Here is a 19129-nt window from a genome sequence, read left to right on the forward strand (position 1 = left end):
AGCAGAAGTAAGACCGAATACTTGAGTTGTCAGTTCAGTAACGTGGCGGGGTCGAGATCGACAGATGGGGAGAGTATTATTTTATGGAAATGTTGTTGAGGGGTCAGATTTCTTTAATTAGATATTTAGGATCTATTAATCAAAAAGATGTGGAGTTAGACGGAGACGAGGCTCACAGAATTATAGCGGGATGATTGAAGTGGAAAAGTGTTACAGATGTTTTATGCGATAAAGATATGCCTCAAGGATTAAAGGGAAAATTTTATCGCACGGCGATTAGGCCTGCCTTACTTTACGGCTCCGAGTGTTGGGCAATGAAACATTGCCACATTCAAAAGATGAGTGTGGTGGAGATGCGTATGTTGAGGTGGATTTGCGGTCATACAAGAAAAGATCGATAAAGGAATGAGGTGATTAAGGAAAAGGTGAAAGTGGCGCCAATAGAGGACAAGATGATGGAAAACCGACTAAGATGGTTTGGCTTATTCAAAGGTAAACAAATGATTGAGACGACGAAATACTTAATAAAAAAGTAACTAAACTAAATAACGGTCGAAACTAAACTTATTGGGAAAATACTGAAATAATGAGATAAAGTAACTAAACCTTCGTTTGGCACGACACTTCAGGTAACTTATCTGACCAAAGTAACTTATTGGAAAAATACTTTTCAACTGTTTTTGTAACACCCCGGTTTATAAAAGAAGTCCTCGTCAAGACATTCTCTAATAAAACGGACTGTTACCATCTCGGTTCCCCGAGGTAGTGAATAACAAATTAAACTCCAAGGCAATTTATATAATATTTTAACTTAATTATTACAAATCCTCTTTTCAACTCAAATTACAAGAACTGATATAAATAAAAGTTAAAGTCTTCTAGATGGTGATCTAGCTACTAAGTCGTCTGATCCAATGTCTCACGCCCATCCAGCTCCCGTCCTATCTCTTAAACCTGTCAAGTCTGCTCGCCAATATTTGGGTCGTCACAGGTGTTCACGAATACACAGGGTCAACCGCGAGGTTGAGTAGGGAAAACAATAAAACAATAAATATGATATGCATGATACTCCGCCACCTCCATCGCCATCTCAACTCATCACACACATCTCATAACCCGAAACGCCCAGCCATACCGATCCCCGGTAGACTATATATATCGACCGAAGTCGATCCGCCACCAACAAACCGAGGACACCAGGGCAAGTCCTGCAGAACCCGCCTGGGCCTTATCACAACATCACATCGTATCTCAACACCGTCACCACCACATCATCCTCCAACTCCAATGCATATGAAATGCTCAACAGTAATTAATGTAATGCAATATGTATATAATTCACTGAACTGATAAATCATAAAGTCATGCCAGTTACCCGATGTTGTGATATCATACTCAATACGATCAAATCAGTCAATCACCCTTCCGAATATAAATGATAACGTAAATCAACAACCAGGAATCAAGTCAACACAATTCAACTATGACGATAATAGGACAAGTGTATTTCCCTACCTCAAGGTGTCAGCAAATCCAATTAAGCAGTTAAGAAGTCCAGAAATAAAGCAACGAATCTGATTATCGATCCTTCACGAATCCGTCACCTAAAACAATTATAATATTTATAATTACTAACTACTAAGTATAGCAATTTCCCAAAATAGAAACTTTCCCGATATAGTAACTTTCCACTTTAACCAGTCCCGACTCAAAGTCCATCTCTAATTATTGAAACGATTCGGGGATTAAATTAAATAAATTATTTAATTGACTCGGGAGTAATTTATTTAGATGACTCGGGAAATTAAATTAATTAACTATTATGATAATTAAAAGATTAAACGAATTCAACGATTTAAGAAACCCCGAGTCAAACATAGAACAATTCGAATAATCCCGACTCTTAAATAATTAAATAACTCGGGCATTAACTTAACTCAATTATTTAATGACACGGGGATTATATTAATTAATTAAGAATGCGACCCATTAACAATTATGACGATTAAACTAATAAAAACTCGTCCTTAATTAATTAAATAACTCGGAATATTAATTAATTAAGCATACGACCGTTTAACGAATTATAATGATTAAACTAATAAAAACCCGTTTCACAACCAACACAACCCGTTATCAAATATAAAAACAACTCGAAAAACCCGACTTTAATTATTTTAATCAACTCGGCATTAATTAAATAAATTAAGAATACGATAATTTAAATAATAACGGAACGAATCCAACCCGACTAACACGCACGACTTCACACTCACCCTCACCCTTCAAACACCACCGGAGCCACCCCAACGACCACCAGCCCTGTTCCCCAACTCAACCCCACCACCAACAACCAACCCCACGACGGTCGACTCTCGCCGGCGAGTCAGACCGTGGCCTCCTTTTGGCCTGGTTCCCACCGTGCCTCACCCAAACACCCTATTTTCACGACTCACCACCACCGCCACTGTTACTTAATCCATGCCAAACCACCACCTACCTGCTCACCGTCAGCCCACCAACACAGACACCGTGGCACCACCATTCCGACCTCCCCCGAGTCCACGGTGGTGCCACCCCAACACTACTCGTCTAACTCGCCTGAAAACTGCACATTTTAACCCGTTAGCCACCCCCATCGACAACCCCTATTGACGCCATTGCAACCACCCAAAACCACCTCAGAAACCCCCACTACACTCGACCCTTACCACACTACTCCCTCACCTTACTAACAGCCACCATCAACACCTCCTTAAGCCTCGAAACAACACCTAAAAACTGACAGAAAAGTGAAAACAGAGGAGTTAAGGTTGAGTCTTACCTTTTTCAGCCGCCATAACCACCACCAGGGCCACCTATGGCCGTCGACCACCGACCCTATTTCTTCCCTGCTGCACCGACAACTACCCAAGCTCACTCTCCCTCTCTTTTATGCGTGAAAGCAGATGGTGTTGGTGAAGAAAGGAGGCGTGAATGAGTTGTTAAAGTAACGGTGTAATGATTGTCTAGTTTGATTATGATTGTAATAAACAAATTAAAAGATGCTTAGCTTTGTTGGCAATGGTAGTGTATGAGTTGGATTAGGTATAAAGAGAGAACGCATGATGGTAGTGTATAATTAAAGTGGTTTTAATAATTAATTAACTAAAGAGTGTTAGGAGCGCATGATGGGATTAGACTCGAGTGTTGTAATTATCGACTAACAATTAACCCGACTTCAATAGTAATATAAAATGTATAATAACTAATTTATAATAATATCCATTTAATAATATCCGTTTAATTTAATAATATCCGATTAATTTATTATATAAAAATACGGGGTATTACAGTCTTCCCCCCTTAAAATGAACTTCGTCCCGAAGTTCGCTCCCATACTCAACAACAAAAAGGTATTGTATGTTGTACTTACGGACGTCACGAAATTCTAACACGGTTAACACACTTTTGACTCTTCAATTAAACCTAACAAATACGAAATGTTACAGTTTTACAAACAAAGTTGGGCGCAGATGGTAGTTTTGTTGATTACTTGCCATGATGATGGGGGATCGATTCCCCTAAACGCCAGTTTTAGGTTATTGCTTCAACTTTTATCTAGGGGATCTATCTCGCTACTTCAAACTGTTACTTATTTTACCAAAAAATTATTTGACCAAAATAGCTTATTTGACCAAAATTACGGTTACCTGATTTTTTTGCAAGTATTTGGTGCTTATTTAGTCAAATAAGCTATCTGAAATGAAATGATACCAAGGGTTGAATATGGGATTTCAGGTACCTGGAATAAATTATCTTCCATTTATTACCTATTCACTACTATAATATTAAATAATTTTCATATTGTTTTACGCCATTTTACCGAAAAATCAGCTACCTTTTGAGCTAGAGTGTCAATTTTTTTTAGAATCAGTTATCTTATCAGCTCCTACTTTTCAGTTATCTCTTCAGGTTTCAGTTAAATTTCAAATTACAGATAATTTTTTAGGTTTCAGCTAGTTAAACGAGCCTAAGCCTAACGCTCCAAAATGACCCAACTCAACTAGACAAATTAAACAATTAATAGTGCTAGACTACTAGAACATGTGCATCGTGTCATCATAGATCATGGTCATCTTTTTCCAAAATCAAAGACACGTTCATTGTTACAATAAAAAATGGGTGCTGATTTCGCAGTACATATTTTATTCATTACAGTAAACTGTTGACAATTATACCCTTCACAAATCCCCTCCCATTTTCCCTCTCTAATTTCTCTCTAATTTATTTCTCTAATTTCACATCACCCTATTTCTCTCTAATTTTACATCACCCTATTTCTAATTTTACGTCACCCTATTTCCAATTATGGTTGTCGTCGTTGGCGGTTACGGTGGTGGCGTGTGGTAGGAAAACGGATGGGTTAGGCCATTACGGTGGTGCTTCTGTGTGTACTACTTTGTTAATTTTCATCGAATCGTCGTGGTCGCCAGTGTACTACAAAGTTGTGATTGAGTATTTTTTTTTTCTTTTTTCTTTTTTTTAATTTAAGTTTAATACAAATTGATGATTGACAAATGATGAAGTAACCCACCAACATATATACAATATCACAGATTCATAGGCGCTATATGCCTATGTTTCCGGCGACGTAATTAACAACGCACATAATTGGTAATTGACTAATGAATTAACTCTTTTTAACATAAGCCCTAATTAAAAAAAACTATAACAAAGAGCCAATTTAATTATTAATAATTGACTAATTAATTAATATATGCTCTATACTCGAATTATTGTTCATAATTGAAGAACGGAGGTTATAAAGTTAAAAATAGAGAGAAAGTAGAGAGAAAAAATTTGAAGTTTTTTTGGTAAGGGTAGACAAATGGAAAATTTGAGGTAAAATCGTACTGCGAAAATAAATTGCGTAAAATATTTAATGAATAGAAAAAAAAAGGGTGGTGCTCATTCATGGACGAGTTTTACTCTTTCATGTACAAAAATGACCATTTTACACCTCTTATTTCAACTCCCCAATTTCCAATTTCAATTTTCTCTCTATGTTCAATTCCACCGTCTCCCTCTCCCACTCCTGCCACCACCTTGCCACTGCCCTTCCCGGCCTCAGCTAGCCGCCAACCACCGCCTTCTTCCCTCGCTTCCCTTGACCGACAACGCCCACCACACTAATGCTTGACCCGTCATTCACCATCCACAACCGTAAATGCCGCCCCCTGCTACACCGGCTTGTCTTGACGACCTCCTCAGACCGGGAACCGTCTAGTCATCTCGACACTAATGCCTGACCCGTCATGTATGCTTGAGAGCAATAAATATGGAGCATAATCCGACAAGTTGTTCAGCGGTTCTCTTTCTGAGCTCGACATTCTGTTAATCCAACAAACACCAATCAGAGTATTCCTTATAAAATCATCATCGTTACGACGAGAAACACCAATCATAAAATCTCATGTTGGGGTACAGAGTACAAAAGCGAATAAATTCAACCAAAGATTTAAGAGAAATAATAAAAAGACAATAAAATAACACCAAGATTTTTAGGTGGAAAAACTTTCTTTAAATAGAGGTAAAAAAACCACCGACGAGAGAGCCAAATATTTCACTATAATGATTTATGGGAGTACAAGTATTTCCTCGATGGCCTATAGAAGATGTCAAATAAATTACTCTCGGAGGGTTAAATGATATTAAACACCCACAATGATATAATATAGAGATAGGATTAAAGAGGAATAATAATGAGAAGTATTATGTTGTAGTTTTGTTGTGATGAATATTTTGTGGAGGAATACGCAAGTATTTATAGTATTCTTTGGAGTAAATGTTGAAGTGCGTTAGCATAGCATTTTCATCAGGTTGCATGCATTATCTTAACTCCATCATCAGTTGCATGTGCATATGCATTAATCTATCAGAAGTTTCTCACATTTCCATTACTACTCGTATGTTTCATGATGAATTGAGAAACATACTCTCATTAATTGAAAGTAGTAAAGGTGAGGCACACATAACTCCAACAATCTCCACCTTGACTCGCCTTTCCCATTGAAATAATCTCTCTCTCGCCATGAAGCCTTATTAAGTGTGAATAATACCAGCTAAGTTTAAGCAATGATCAAACTTAGCTGCTGTGAGTGGTTTGGTTAACATATCTGCAGGATTCTCAATTGTATGAACCTTTTCAACGGTTAAATTTCCTGCATCAACAATATCTCGGATAAAATGGTGCTTGATATCAATGTGCTTGGTTTTTGAGTGATGCTTGCTATTTCTGGTCAAGTGGACTGCACTTTGACTATCACAAAATACTATAAGAATATCTTGTTTTAAACCAAGCTCGCTCACCAAGCCCCGAAGCCATATCGCCTCTTTCATACCTTCAACAATTGCAAAATATATTCTCGCTTCGTTGTTGATAAAGCCGCAATGGCTTGTAATGAAGAATACCAACCGATAGCGAACCGCAAAGTGTAAATATATAGGTTGAGAGTGACCTTCTTCGATCTAAATCACCACCGTAGTCGCATCAACATAACCAACTACACCTCCGGGATCGCTCTTTGCTTATCAAATACCAAACCAATATCGAAGAACCCTTCGATAACGAAGAATCCATTTAACGGCTTCCCAATGTTCTTTGCCTGGATTGTGCATAAATCGCTAACCACACTAACAAAGATAAGCCGGATCAGGCCGAGTGCACATCATGGCATACATAAGACTCCCAACGGCATTTGAATATGGGACATGTGACATTCGTCTTTTGTCATGATCCGTCTGTGGACACTGTTCAGATGACAATTTAAAATGAGCGGCAAGAGGAGTATTGACAGGTTTACTGTTTTGCATATTGAACCTGTCAAGCATTTTTAGAATATATCTCTTCTGTGATAGTATTAGTTTCCCTGCTCGACGATCCCTGTTAATCTCCATACACTACTACAAATACAGGCGACCACAACGGCCCTTTAACAACGCTTATTCACGAAAATCATCAAAACACGTTGTAGAATTGATTCCGCGAATTTTACCAAACTTAATTACAACGGTTCTGTGTTGTTAACCGTTGTTATTGGTTTTAACAACGGGTCATACTTTAAAAACCGTTGTTAATGAAAAAACTAATAACAACGGTTAGATTTTAACCGTTTTTAATGGTTTGGCGCCAAATTAGTGAAAAGTAATCACAACGGTTATATTTTAACCCGTTTTTAATACTTTTTAACAACGGTTGTAGACTCAATAACCGTTGTTATTAATATTATGAAAATCTTAAGAACAACATATTGCTTTATTCTGCTATACGCTACAAACACAAACACAAGCTAATACTGCTACTATATCATCCTACATTCCTCCCTGATCGTCTCTCTGTCTTCATCTCCGTCACTGTTGTCACGTACGTCTTCTCTCCCTCATCGTGTTTATCAATCAGGTATATATATGTTTCTTAGCAACGCTTATAGATATAAGATTTTTTGGGTTATTATCTAATTTGTTGATAATTTAGCTTAATTGCTTTCCTGAATTTCGTTTATTTGTTTGCCTATTATTGTATTTTCTGAATTAGTTGCCTATTATTACGAATGTAGAATAATGACTCGAACTTGGATGATTGATGCAAATATGAGTGACCGCACCTACAAGGATGGTTTAGCTGAATTTTATAAATTAGTTTCGAACAATTTGAAAGGTTCTTCTAGTATTGCATGTCCTTGTGAAAGATGTGGTAATATTAGCTATATGGCTTTTCCGAACGTTAAAATACACCTAGAAAAGTGGAGATTTAGTCGATCCTATACACTTTGGATTTTTCATGGGGAATCATTAGAGGAAGAGAATAACTCTGAAGAAGATGATGTTGAAGTACACGAAAGGCTAACTGATGATCCTGAGTTTGCCGAGTTTTTTGAGTTGGAAGAGTTGGAAGTAGAGAAGTTGAATGTTGGGTCTATAGATAATGAAGAGAATGATGATGAGTCGATTGCTTTTGAAGATGTAGGTGATGACACTAGTAATTGGGATGACTTTAACAACATGTATGAGAAGTTGTGTGAATCTGAAGCACCTCTGTATCCTGGTTGTAAGTTCACAAAAATGTCGGCTGTGGTGAAGTTGTATAATATCAAGGGGGCAAATGGGGTGAGTGACACGTGTTTCACTAATTTTTTAGCCTTGATAAAGGAGTTGCTTCCTGATGGTAATGTTCTACCTGTTAAGACATATGAGGCGAAAAAACTAATAAGAGGAGTGGGTATGAAATATGAGAAAATACATGCATGTCTAAATGATTGCATATTGTATCGGAAATTATATCAAAACTTAACCAATTGCCCTAAATGTTTGGAGTGGCGTTATAAGGATAAGGAAGGGATCCCGGCTAAGGTGTTGTGATATTTTCCATTGATACCAAGAGTCATAAGGATTTATGCGAATCCCGATGATGCAAAAATGTTAACTTGGCATGAAACAGGAAGAATCAATTATGGAAAGCTAAGACACCCGACAGATGGTAAGCAATGGAAATCGTTCGACGCTAAGTATCCCGAGTTCGGCAATGAACCTAGAAACTTACGTCTAGCGCTGTCCACTGATGGAATGAACCCACACGGAAACATGAGTAGCCAACATAATACTTGGCCAGTAGTGTTGGCTATTTATAACTTACCTCCATATGTGTGCATGAAAAGAAAGTATTTGATGTTGTCGTTGTTAATTTCCGGCCCTAAACAACCTGGAAATGATATAGATGTATATTTGGAACCTCTTCTAGATGATTTGCGATTGTTGTGGGATAGTGGGATAGAAGTATTTGATGCATATAAGAACGAAACTTTCAATTTGAGAGCGATGTTATTGTGCACAATAACTGACTATCCGGCTTATGGCGACCTTTCTGGGCACACAGTTCATGGGAAAGAGGCTTGTCCATTGTGTGGGGAGGATATCGAGTCTGAATACTTGAAGTCTTCTCGTAAGTATGTGTATATGGGAAATAGGAGGTTCTTGTATCATGAGCATTGTTATCGCATGATGCAGAAAACATTCAATGGAAGACAAGAACTTCGTCAACCTCCTAGAATTTTGAGTGGGCATGAAGTTTATCAGAAAGTAAAGCATATTGAGATAGATTATGGGAAGAAGAGCGGCTCTAAATTGTCTACTCGTGGGTATAAGAAAAGATCCATATTTTTTGATAAACTTCCATATTGGCCGACACTGGAGGTCGAGGCATTGCCTCGATTTCATGCACATTGAGAAAAATGTCTGTGATAATATTATCAATACCTTTCCGAATGTTCCTGGTAAAACAAAGGATAACGCCGCAGCTAGGGAAGATATGAAAATGATGGGTATTAGGCTAGAGTTGGCACCACAGAAGAGAGGTAATCGTACATTTTTACCGCCAGCAGCTTTTACCCTTTCACGGAATGAGAGAAAAGAGTTCTGTGCATGCTTGAATGGAATTAAAGTGCCACATGGTTATTCGTCGAACATCAAAAGCCTAGTGTCGATGCAAGACCTAAAACTCACCGGGTTAAAGTCACATGATTGTCATACTTTGATGCAACAATTACTACCTGTGGCTATTCGTTCCATTTTACCTGAAAAGGTAAGATATGCTATAACTAGATTATGTCTCTTCTTCCAGTCCATATGCGAGAACGCCATCGATCCCGATGACGCGGATTCATTGCAGGACCTCGTTGTAACCTCTCTTTGTCAGTTGGAAATGTATTTTCCACCCTCTTTCTTCACTATCATGATTCATCTGACCATTCACTTGGTTAGGGATATTTTGTACCTTGGGCCCGTGTACTTGAGATACCAGTATCCTTTCGAAAGATTGATAAAAGTCTACAAGGACTATACATCTAATCGGTATCGTCCGGAAGGTTGTATTCTTTGAACGCTATTTTAGACGAAGCTCTTTCATATTGTTACGCTCATCTCTCCCCTGAGGCGTTGATTGGCGTTCCTAAGAATCGTCATGGTGACTGGATGACCGGAAAAGGTATTAGGGGCCGGGTTGAAAAAATTGTGACACGTGAAATGTTGCATTTAGCACACATGTATGTGCTAAACAACGAAGATGAGGTGCAACCTTATATTCAACAACACAAAGATGAGCTCAAATACGATCACCAAAACAAGACCGAGAAGTGGATTGCGAACGAGCATACGAAGACGTTTCCGAGTGGTTTAGGAATATTGTCTTACGATGTACTTGATCAAACTGGTGATGACATCTCTCCTAGGTTACTACGTCTTGGTTTAGGTCCAAATGCCAGGGTCACCTTTACAACAGTTTTGCCATTAATGGATATACTTTTTACACCCGCGAGCAAGATGAGTTGAGCACAATGCAAAATAGTGGTGTGAGTTCTGAATTTGAGGCAATGCACTTTGCTACTTCAAAAGATAAAAAGCCTATTTGGGGAAAATGCCTTTATTATTGTGTTATTCAAGAAATATTGGTACTAGATTACATTGATTTCACAATGCCTTTGTTTCGATGTAACTGGGTTGATAACAACATCCATTGTGTCCGAAAGGATAAGATGGGATTTACGTTGGTCAATCTGGGTAAGGTTGGCAATAATAAGGATGATCCTTTCATAATGGCATCCCAAGCTAAACAAGTGTTCTATGTCACCGATCCTATGGATAAGAAGTGGTCTGTTGTACTGTCTATAAGGAGTAGAAGGAGTAGTCCGTCCGATAATGGTGATGATGATCAGGATGTCGTTTTTGAGGGAATGGGTCAGTCTACCACTGTATCTTATTTCGACGATGTTGACATTGATCATGAGGACACTGAAAGCATCTATATGCGTGATGACCATGGTGAAGGTATTTGGGTTAACGAAGAAACTATGACATCCAAGAAACGTCCCCGATCCTGAGATAGTTCATCAGGACACAGTGATATGGACGACCAACATTTTGAGTCATTTTCAGACCAATAAGTTGATGGTTTAATTTATTGGTAAATCAATAATGGTCATTATATTGTTAAATAAAAATTCCCAAATTTGCATGGCATGGTAAATCCTGTAGCTTAGATATGCGATATGCATGCATCTTTGGTGTTGTCTTATTTTCTTGATCTTATTATTAGATGTGGATCTTTGGTGTTGAAATTCTTTGAATAATGTTGCAAAGTATATGGTGCTTCTGCTTTACATTACGTGTATTATTACAGGTTTGGACAAGAATGGAATTACAGATAATTTAAAAAAAAAAAAAAAAAAAAAAAGGTTCAACAATAACAACGGTTATATTTAAATTACCCGTTGTTAATACTTTCAACAACGGGTGTAGTACCTCTATCCGTTGTCAATGATTTTTTTTGACATATTTCATTTTGGCGTAAATTTGGTGAAAATATATTACAACGGGTATATTTTAACCGTTGTAATAAACTTTTGACAACGGTTGACTTTTATTGACCCGTTGTTATTAACATATAACAACGATTCTTCTTTGAGCACCCGTTGTCAATAGTTTGTCTTAATAAAAAACTAATTTAGAAACCCATACAGCATGCACACAAACACACACAACATTATTAGTTCAACCGTTGGTATCCTGAGTTAATTCTTCTCTCTTCCTCGCTTTCTACATTCTCGTTGCCGGCCGTCGCCCAATTTCCAACGCCCAGATTCCGTTGCCTTCCCTTATCATCCTGCTCGTTCTCTTTATCGTCATCATCATCAGGTATGTTCACTTTAATTTTGTGTTTCGTCATTAGGGTTTTAAGATCAACTTGTTTCTTTTTCATGCATCTGTTTGTTTTTCGTCTTCTTTGTTATCTTTATCATCCTGCATCATCTACTTCACTCCTCTTATTAGGGTTTAGGATTTTAGAAGCTCAATCTGTTGTTTTAAATTTTCATTCCTATTAGGGTTTAGGGTTTTAGATAATACTCTGCATGTACGTTGTTAAGTTGTTCATTTCCTATATCATTCATATTTGGGTTTTAGGATTATCATGGGTGAAAAACGTAAAAGAAGTCAAAAGAATAATAAGCCTGGTGATAATAAGCCTGGTGAGAGGGGTGCTACGAAGTGCCGAAAAGTCCTTGCGGCTATAGCCGCTAAACAGTAGTTCAAAATAACATGGAGTGAGATGGGTTTCCCTCTTTGGTCCAAATGCGGGTCTTTTCTCCAGTTGGATTGGTACTTGCACAAGACAGTTTGTGCCTATCCATTTAGATGATTTTAGAAATTTGAATCCAAAATTGGCGGAGTTATACTTGGCTCGTGTAAAGGAAGGCTTTATTATACCCGATGAAAGCCATGATCCGTATTTAATGCATAAGGCAGCGGATGTCCACAGGTAGTGGAGGTGTGACGTTGCTAGGGATTGGTTGTATGTGGACAAGGCAACGGGGGAGATGCGTAAGAGCCCACCGGAAAACAAGTGTCCCACCATCAACCAGGAACAATGGGATCTTTTCAAAAAGATGAGAACTACTGAGAAGTTTCATGTTAAATATCCTCGCCTTTTAACGATTTACCTATCATTTTTTTAATTAATGAGTCCTTTATATAATCTTGTTATTATCTCATCTACTTGCGCTTTTATATAATTATTTGAAGGCCGTTAGCAGAAGAAATTGTGCTAACATTTCATGCAAGAAGGGGAAATGGTATGGTTCTCGAGGCGATTCTGAAAAGATAGAAGAGAACCTCGTAAGTAGCATGCATTATTCCCCTGTGAGACTTTATTTTTTTAATCACACTTGGACTTGCATTGATACACATTTACGTGTATAAATGTTACCATGTTAATGTGTAGGTGGCAAAGGGAGTGAAAGAGGTGGATCGGCATGTAACTTATAAAGAAGGGCACACGCCTAAAGGATCCCGATCGCGTGACAAATATGATGAGGAAGTGTTGGCCAACATAGTAAGCATTATTTTATTAAGACGAGTTCATTACTAACTTTATTATTTTAGTCACAAATATAATTTGAAGTTTATTTAATATATTATAGGACAACGTATTGAAAGAGGTAGAAGAAGGGAAATTCACTCCCGGTGGTCGTAATGACGTTCTTGCTAGAGCGATCGGCCGAACATCCAGGTCGTTTGAGGGGCATCCCGTTACAGGTTGGAGTAACGAAATATTATGGGAAAACTGCCCAGATAAAGAAGAAAAGGAAGACTAAGTCCGAGAAAGGCCGACATGGTAACATTTATTCTATTATTTTCATTTAAGTTCAATTCACATGTTATTGTTGGGATAAAAATTGCTGACACATTACATTCTTGGCAAGCGACTTGATTAATGGCATCCGTACTACTAAAGGTGAATGCTGGAGGTAAGCTTTCCGAAGAAGAAGTGAAGATGATGGAGGATGTCATTTCTAAAAGGGGTAATAATAAGGTACAACAGATTGGTCAAGAGGCCGCTACTACCTTGGCAATACATGAGAAGGAAGTATCGGTCAACGAGATTCAGAAAGATCAGGTACCTAATAATGCTTCTGAAGTTGTAACAACTAAAGCCGATCAGGTACCTAATACTTCCTTATTTTTCTTTTATTTTTTTCTGGGGTAAGATCAGGGGGTGTGTTCCCTGCCAACTCTAATTCTATAACTTCTGACATGGTGTCATTGGTTAATTTTATTAGGTAAATAATGGGTCTGAAAAGGAGATGCAACTTGAGAAGACGGCTGATGGAAAACAAAGATACATCCCCTTCAAGTCGGTTCCTGTTTTCATAAGGTATGCATGAAGTGTTTAATTAGTTAAATTTATATGAATGCTGAAGTTTGTGCAAAAATCGGCCTGAGACAGAAAGCGTTTTTGCAAAATCTTTTGAATGCTGAAGCGTTTTTGCAAAGATATAATAATGTATGTGTATATTCTTCAGGCCGTAAACAAGAGGCCAGTTATTCTTGTTGACCCTAAAACCGAAAAGCCACATGTGCGTGTTGGCCGGGGTCTCGTAGAAATGCACACCAAATCTGCAGCGAGCGAAACGTAGTTCATGGCGAAAAACTTTTGCCGAATCATACCAATGTAGAGATAACTACAGTCTTACCAGGCCATGAAAACTTGCAAATCGCTGTCCCGATTCGTGACGACATTACCATTATGGGAGATGCGCTTGGAAGTTTCATCCAATGGCCTGAAACTCACATCTACTTGGCTCGGACGTCTCCGCCTCAGAAGCGGAAAGCAGTTGGGGTTAGAAGAAATACCTTTATATATATGTTAAATTTTTAATTGTTGAATGTTTTTATATGTTTAATTTATATGTTATTTTTTTTGTAGGGGACAAAAAAGCCGGCTTTGGCGGATAAGCCTAAGTCCACAGACATGCCAACGACCTCGTCGAGACAACAACTTGATGAGGTATTTAATTAACTTCTCCATTTTTTTAAAAACCTCGCTCCCTTTATTTATATTTTTTCTGTATTTATAAAAAGCATGGTAATTTTGTGTAGGGGACAAAAAGACCGATAAGCCTAAGTCCCCGGTCTTACCTCTTGCTACTACCTCATCATTGAAAGTTAGGAGTTTAAACGACACACAATATAAAGGGAAGGATTACATGGGATATGTAAGAACGGTGACGATGAGGAAACTGCATGAGGAGGCTGCTCATCGCATAGCCACCGAGCAATCGATAGTTATTCCGCTCGAGGAGGATATTCTAGGGGTTGAGCGCCAAGCACTTCTATCATGGGATATGCTAGCCGTATGGGCTGGCCTAGACCAGATTGATATCCAACACGTATTTGTTTGGATGAAGTAAGTTTCTTAATAAATAATTTCATATTCTAATATTCTGACTACTAGATAGTGTTTTAAATACCGGAATTAATACCGTAATAATGTAGGATATTGAAATTGAGAGTGATCCCCGAGAAGAATATTCCATCCGATCAATACAGATTCTGTGCCCCTTTATTTTATCTTTATTTATTGTGGATTTCTCGTTCCAAGAACGGGTAGATTATATTGCTCAAAGAATTGGCGACAACCAAGAAGCTGATTTTTGGCGCTTATAATGAAAAAGGGTAATAAACAAATTAATATTACGTTTCCCCTACAATTGCATTTTCATAACTAATATATGTACTTGTTAATAATGATGATGTCTCTTGATGTAGGACTCATTGGGTGCTAGCAGCTATCATGCCGACAAGGAATAAAGTTTTCTGGTTGGACTCTTTACATCATCAACCAAGCGAGACTTTTAAGCGCTTGATTAATATGTAAGTTTATAATACTGATTTATTTATAATAACATTTTCAATTTTTATTTATAGAAAAGCTCTTTCATATTTTTGCCCCTAAAAAAATTAGTTTCTGCCTCCTTTTTTATTTTTTAAAAAAAGGGCCTTTGAGAAGAAAAGAGCAAACGAGCAGGATCCACCCACGAAAGATTCTGATGTTGGCCCTGATTTTATTACGATAACAGGGGTACATGCTCAAATACAATAACATTAAGTGCAAAATCTGTGTTTAATACTAATACAATACCTAAAGTTCAAGATTCTGATGTGAGCCTTCTCTCGTCTGTTTTTTTTTATGTAATAATAGGCCCCTCGCCAGCCAGATAGCATACAATGTGGATACTACGCTTGTCGGTTCATGTTGGAGATTATTAGTTGAAGATATCTCATTATTCCAGAAAAGGTTAGTAATAATTTAAACATGTGTTTATTACTTTTTTTTAAATTAGAGCTAATGTTGTCTTGCTTGCTGCTATATATACCATGATGTTGCTAATGTTGTCTTGCTTGCTTTGCTATATATACCATAATGTCTTCTCTTTGTTTTTCCGATATGCAATCAACCCGTCACAACATTGAGCAAGACTCAAGTATAGATATAGACGAGGTAAGAGACATGTGGGGCAACTACGTCTTAGAATATAGAAATGCATGATACTCATAGTTTAGATCAACTTATTAGTAAATTTTTTGTTGAAGTTAGGGAATGATTAGTTCATGTAAATTCAACTCCTTGTAATTATATATATATATATATATATATATATATATATATATATATATATATATATATATATATATATATATATATGATGTTTGTTGTGGTTGAATTGAATCTATTGAGTTCGATGAACCCGATTGTGATTTATCTTTGGTCTTTGGTATATGGTCTTTCTTGATATATGCGAGGTTTTGAATGGCATGAAACAAATTTAATTTTTCAAAACATTAGGAGTTCGTAATAAAAACGGTTACTAAAAAAAACCGTTGTGAAGCCTTTCACAACGGTTAATAAAAATAACACCGTTGTGAATGACTTTCACAAATACCCGCGCATAATATTCAACAACAGGTTTTAATCGAAGAACCGTTGTTAAAAGTCTTCACAATTTTGGAGGTAAAATTACAACAACGGGTATTAAACTAAGAACCGTTGTTATTAAAAATTTCAACAACGGGTATGTAGCATAAACCCGTTGTCAAAAAATTTCACAATTTTGGAGGGAAAGTTACAACAACGGTTATACATACGACAACCGTTGTTATATTATTCCCTCCAAATTTTTGAAACACTTTCCACAACGGTGAACACCCAACAACAACGGCTTTTAACCGTGGTGAATACTTTAGACAACGGTTTCTTTAAATAACCAAACCGTTGTATATACCTTCTACAACGGCCGCTTTAACAACGTCCGCTTTTTGTTTTTACAACGGTTTTTACCCGTTGTTATAGGTTGTATCTGTAGTAGTGATACCAAGAATTTTCTTTGCCGGACCTAAGTCCTTCATATCAAATTCATTGCTCAACTGGGCCTTTAGCTTGCTAACAAGTGACTTATCTTTTGCAGCAATTAACATGTCGTCGACATAAAGCAATAAGTATATAAACGACCCGTCAGATGTCTTCTGAAAATAAACACAATTATCATAACTACTCATTGAGTAGCCATGTCCAACCATAAAAGAATCAAACCTTTTATACCATTGTCTTAGAGACTGCTTCAAACCATAAAGAGATCTTTTTAGACGACATACATAGTCCTCTTTTCCTGGAACTATGAAACCCTCTGGTTGATGGATATAAATTTCTTCTTCGAGATTACCGTGAAGAAATGCAGTTTTCACATTTAACTGCTCTAACTCCAAATCATGCAAAGCAACTAGAGCAAGTAATACAAGAATTGAGGTGTGATGAACAACAGGAGAAAATACCTCATTGAAATCAATGCCTTCTTGTTGATTAAATCCTCGCACAACAAATCTTGCTTTATATCTTGCACTTTCAACACCAGGGTTGCCTTCTTTTCTCTTAAATATCCACTTACAACTAATAGCTCTCTTGCCCTCGGGTAACTTCACCAGATCCCAAGTTTCATTCTTGTGAAGACTCTCAATTTCTTCTTGCATCGCTACAACCCATTTTGAAGAATCAGACGAAAATAGCCTCGAGAATAATTTCTAGGCTCATTGCGATCATTCATCTCTTTTGCGGACCAAAAGCATAAGCAATATTAGCGCTTTGGTTTGTATATTTTGGATTCAATTTTCTTGGTCTCTGTTCAGGAAGATTTTGAGCCATGGACCATGGATCTGGTAAACCTCGTCTTTGTGGTTGACGTGGTTGTTGTGGATTTCTTTGGTCAATGATCTCGGTTTGCTCATTGGAATTTGGCGGAGTAGAGGAAGTATGGACATCCTCCTCTGACTTTAAGACTTTGACATCAAACTCCACCTTCTCTCTAGTATCCTCTTGATCATCTGTACCAGGATAAAAAGAAACAACTTCTTTTCCAGAAGTTAACATAGCATTTTCATTAAAAGTTACATTTCTGCTATGAAAGGTTTTCCGAGACTCGGGGTCATATAAACGATAACCTTTAACCCCTAAGCCATAACCCAAGAAAATGCACTTTTTAGCACGAGGCTCTAATTTTCCCTCGTTCACATGAGAATATGCAAGGCAACCAAATATTCTAAGATTAGAATAATCAACAGGGTTACCTGACCAAATTTCTTTTGGAATGTTGCATTCAAGAGATCAGATCTATGTGGGGAGCGGTTTATCAAGTAACATGCTGTAGACGCCGCTTCAGCCCAAAAGTCTTTTCCAAAGCCAGAATGAGAGAGCATACAACGAACTCTCTCCATAATAGTTCTGTGCATACGTTATGCTACTCCATTTTGTTGTGGAGTCCCTGGAATGGTACGATGTCTGGCAACACCTTCCTTCTTGCATAAAACGTTGAATTCATTTGAACAAAACTCAAGACCATTGTCAGTTCTTAATCTTTTTACTTTCTTTCCAGTCTGGTTTTCGATCAAAGTTTTCCACTCTTTAAAGGTGGGAAACGCCTCATTCTTGTATTTGAGAAAATAAACCCAGAGTTTTCTGGAAAAATCATCAATAATGGTCATCATATAATGACAACCTCCTTTTGAAGGAACTTTTGAAGGACCCCAAAGATCATAATGGATATAATCCAAAGTACCCTTGGTTCTATGAATACCCTTTGAAAAGCTAACTTTTTTCTGCTTACCAAAAATACAATGTTCGCAGAAATCAACCTTACCCTTACAATGCTTTCCGAGTAGTCCTTTCTTGTTAAGGACATGCATTCCCTTTTCACTCATGTGGCTCAATCTCATATGCCACAATTTGGTGTCATCGCTACATGAGACAACTGCTGCAGAACCTGTAATAGTAGAACCCTGCAGCACATACACGCTACCAGATCGATTTGCCTTCAATAATACAAGAGCGCATTTGGACACTTTTAAAACTCCACCTTCAGCTGAATACTTGCACCCAAGTGATTCTAGGGTGCTTAAGGAAATGAGATTCCGCTTCCAGTCAGGGACATGTCTGACATTAGTCAAGGTTCTAGCAACACCATCATGTGTTTTAATTTTTACTGTACCTTCACCAACAACTTTGCATTGTGCATCGTTGCCCATCAAAACAAGACCACCATAACCAATCTTTATTAGGTGTCATGTGGAAAGTACAACCGGAGTCAAGTATCCACTCATTTCTAGACCTTTGTTCTATATCAGCAGCAACTAAAACATCTCCATCAGACTCAAACTCAACAACACTAGCTTCAGCATGGTGTTCGCGTTGTTTACCTTTACTCTTATCATC

General features: G+C 37.6%; 1 long non-coding RNA gene across 1 annotated transcript; it reads right to left on the reverse strand.

Annotated features, from left to right (window-relative positions):
* Positions 1 to 642: 642 nt before the first annotated feature.
* On the reverse strand, positions 643 to 3162 carry LOC141608890 (uncharacterized). Its single transcript, XR_012527042.1, has 3 exons — positions 2825 to 3162; positions 1516 to 1604; positions 643 to 963 (listed from the first exon to the last, which is right to left on the reverse strand). It is a non-coding gene; the product is annotated as an uncharacterized LOC141608890 (long non-coding RNA).
* Between the last annotated feature and the right edge of the window lie 15967 nt (positions 3163 to 19129).

This window comes from Silene latifolia, chromosome 10 (genome assembly GCF_048544455.1).
Source record: "Silene latifolia isolate original U9 population chromosome 10, ASM4854445v1, whole genome shotgun sequence".
NCBI lineage: Eukaryota > Viridiplantae > Streptophyta > Magnoliopsida > Caryophyllales > Caryophyllaceae > Silene > Silene latifolia.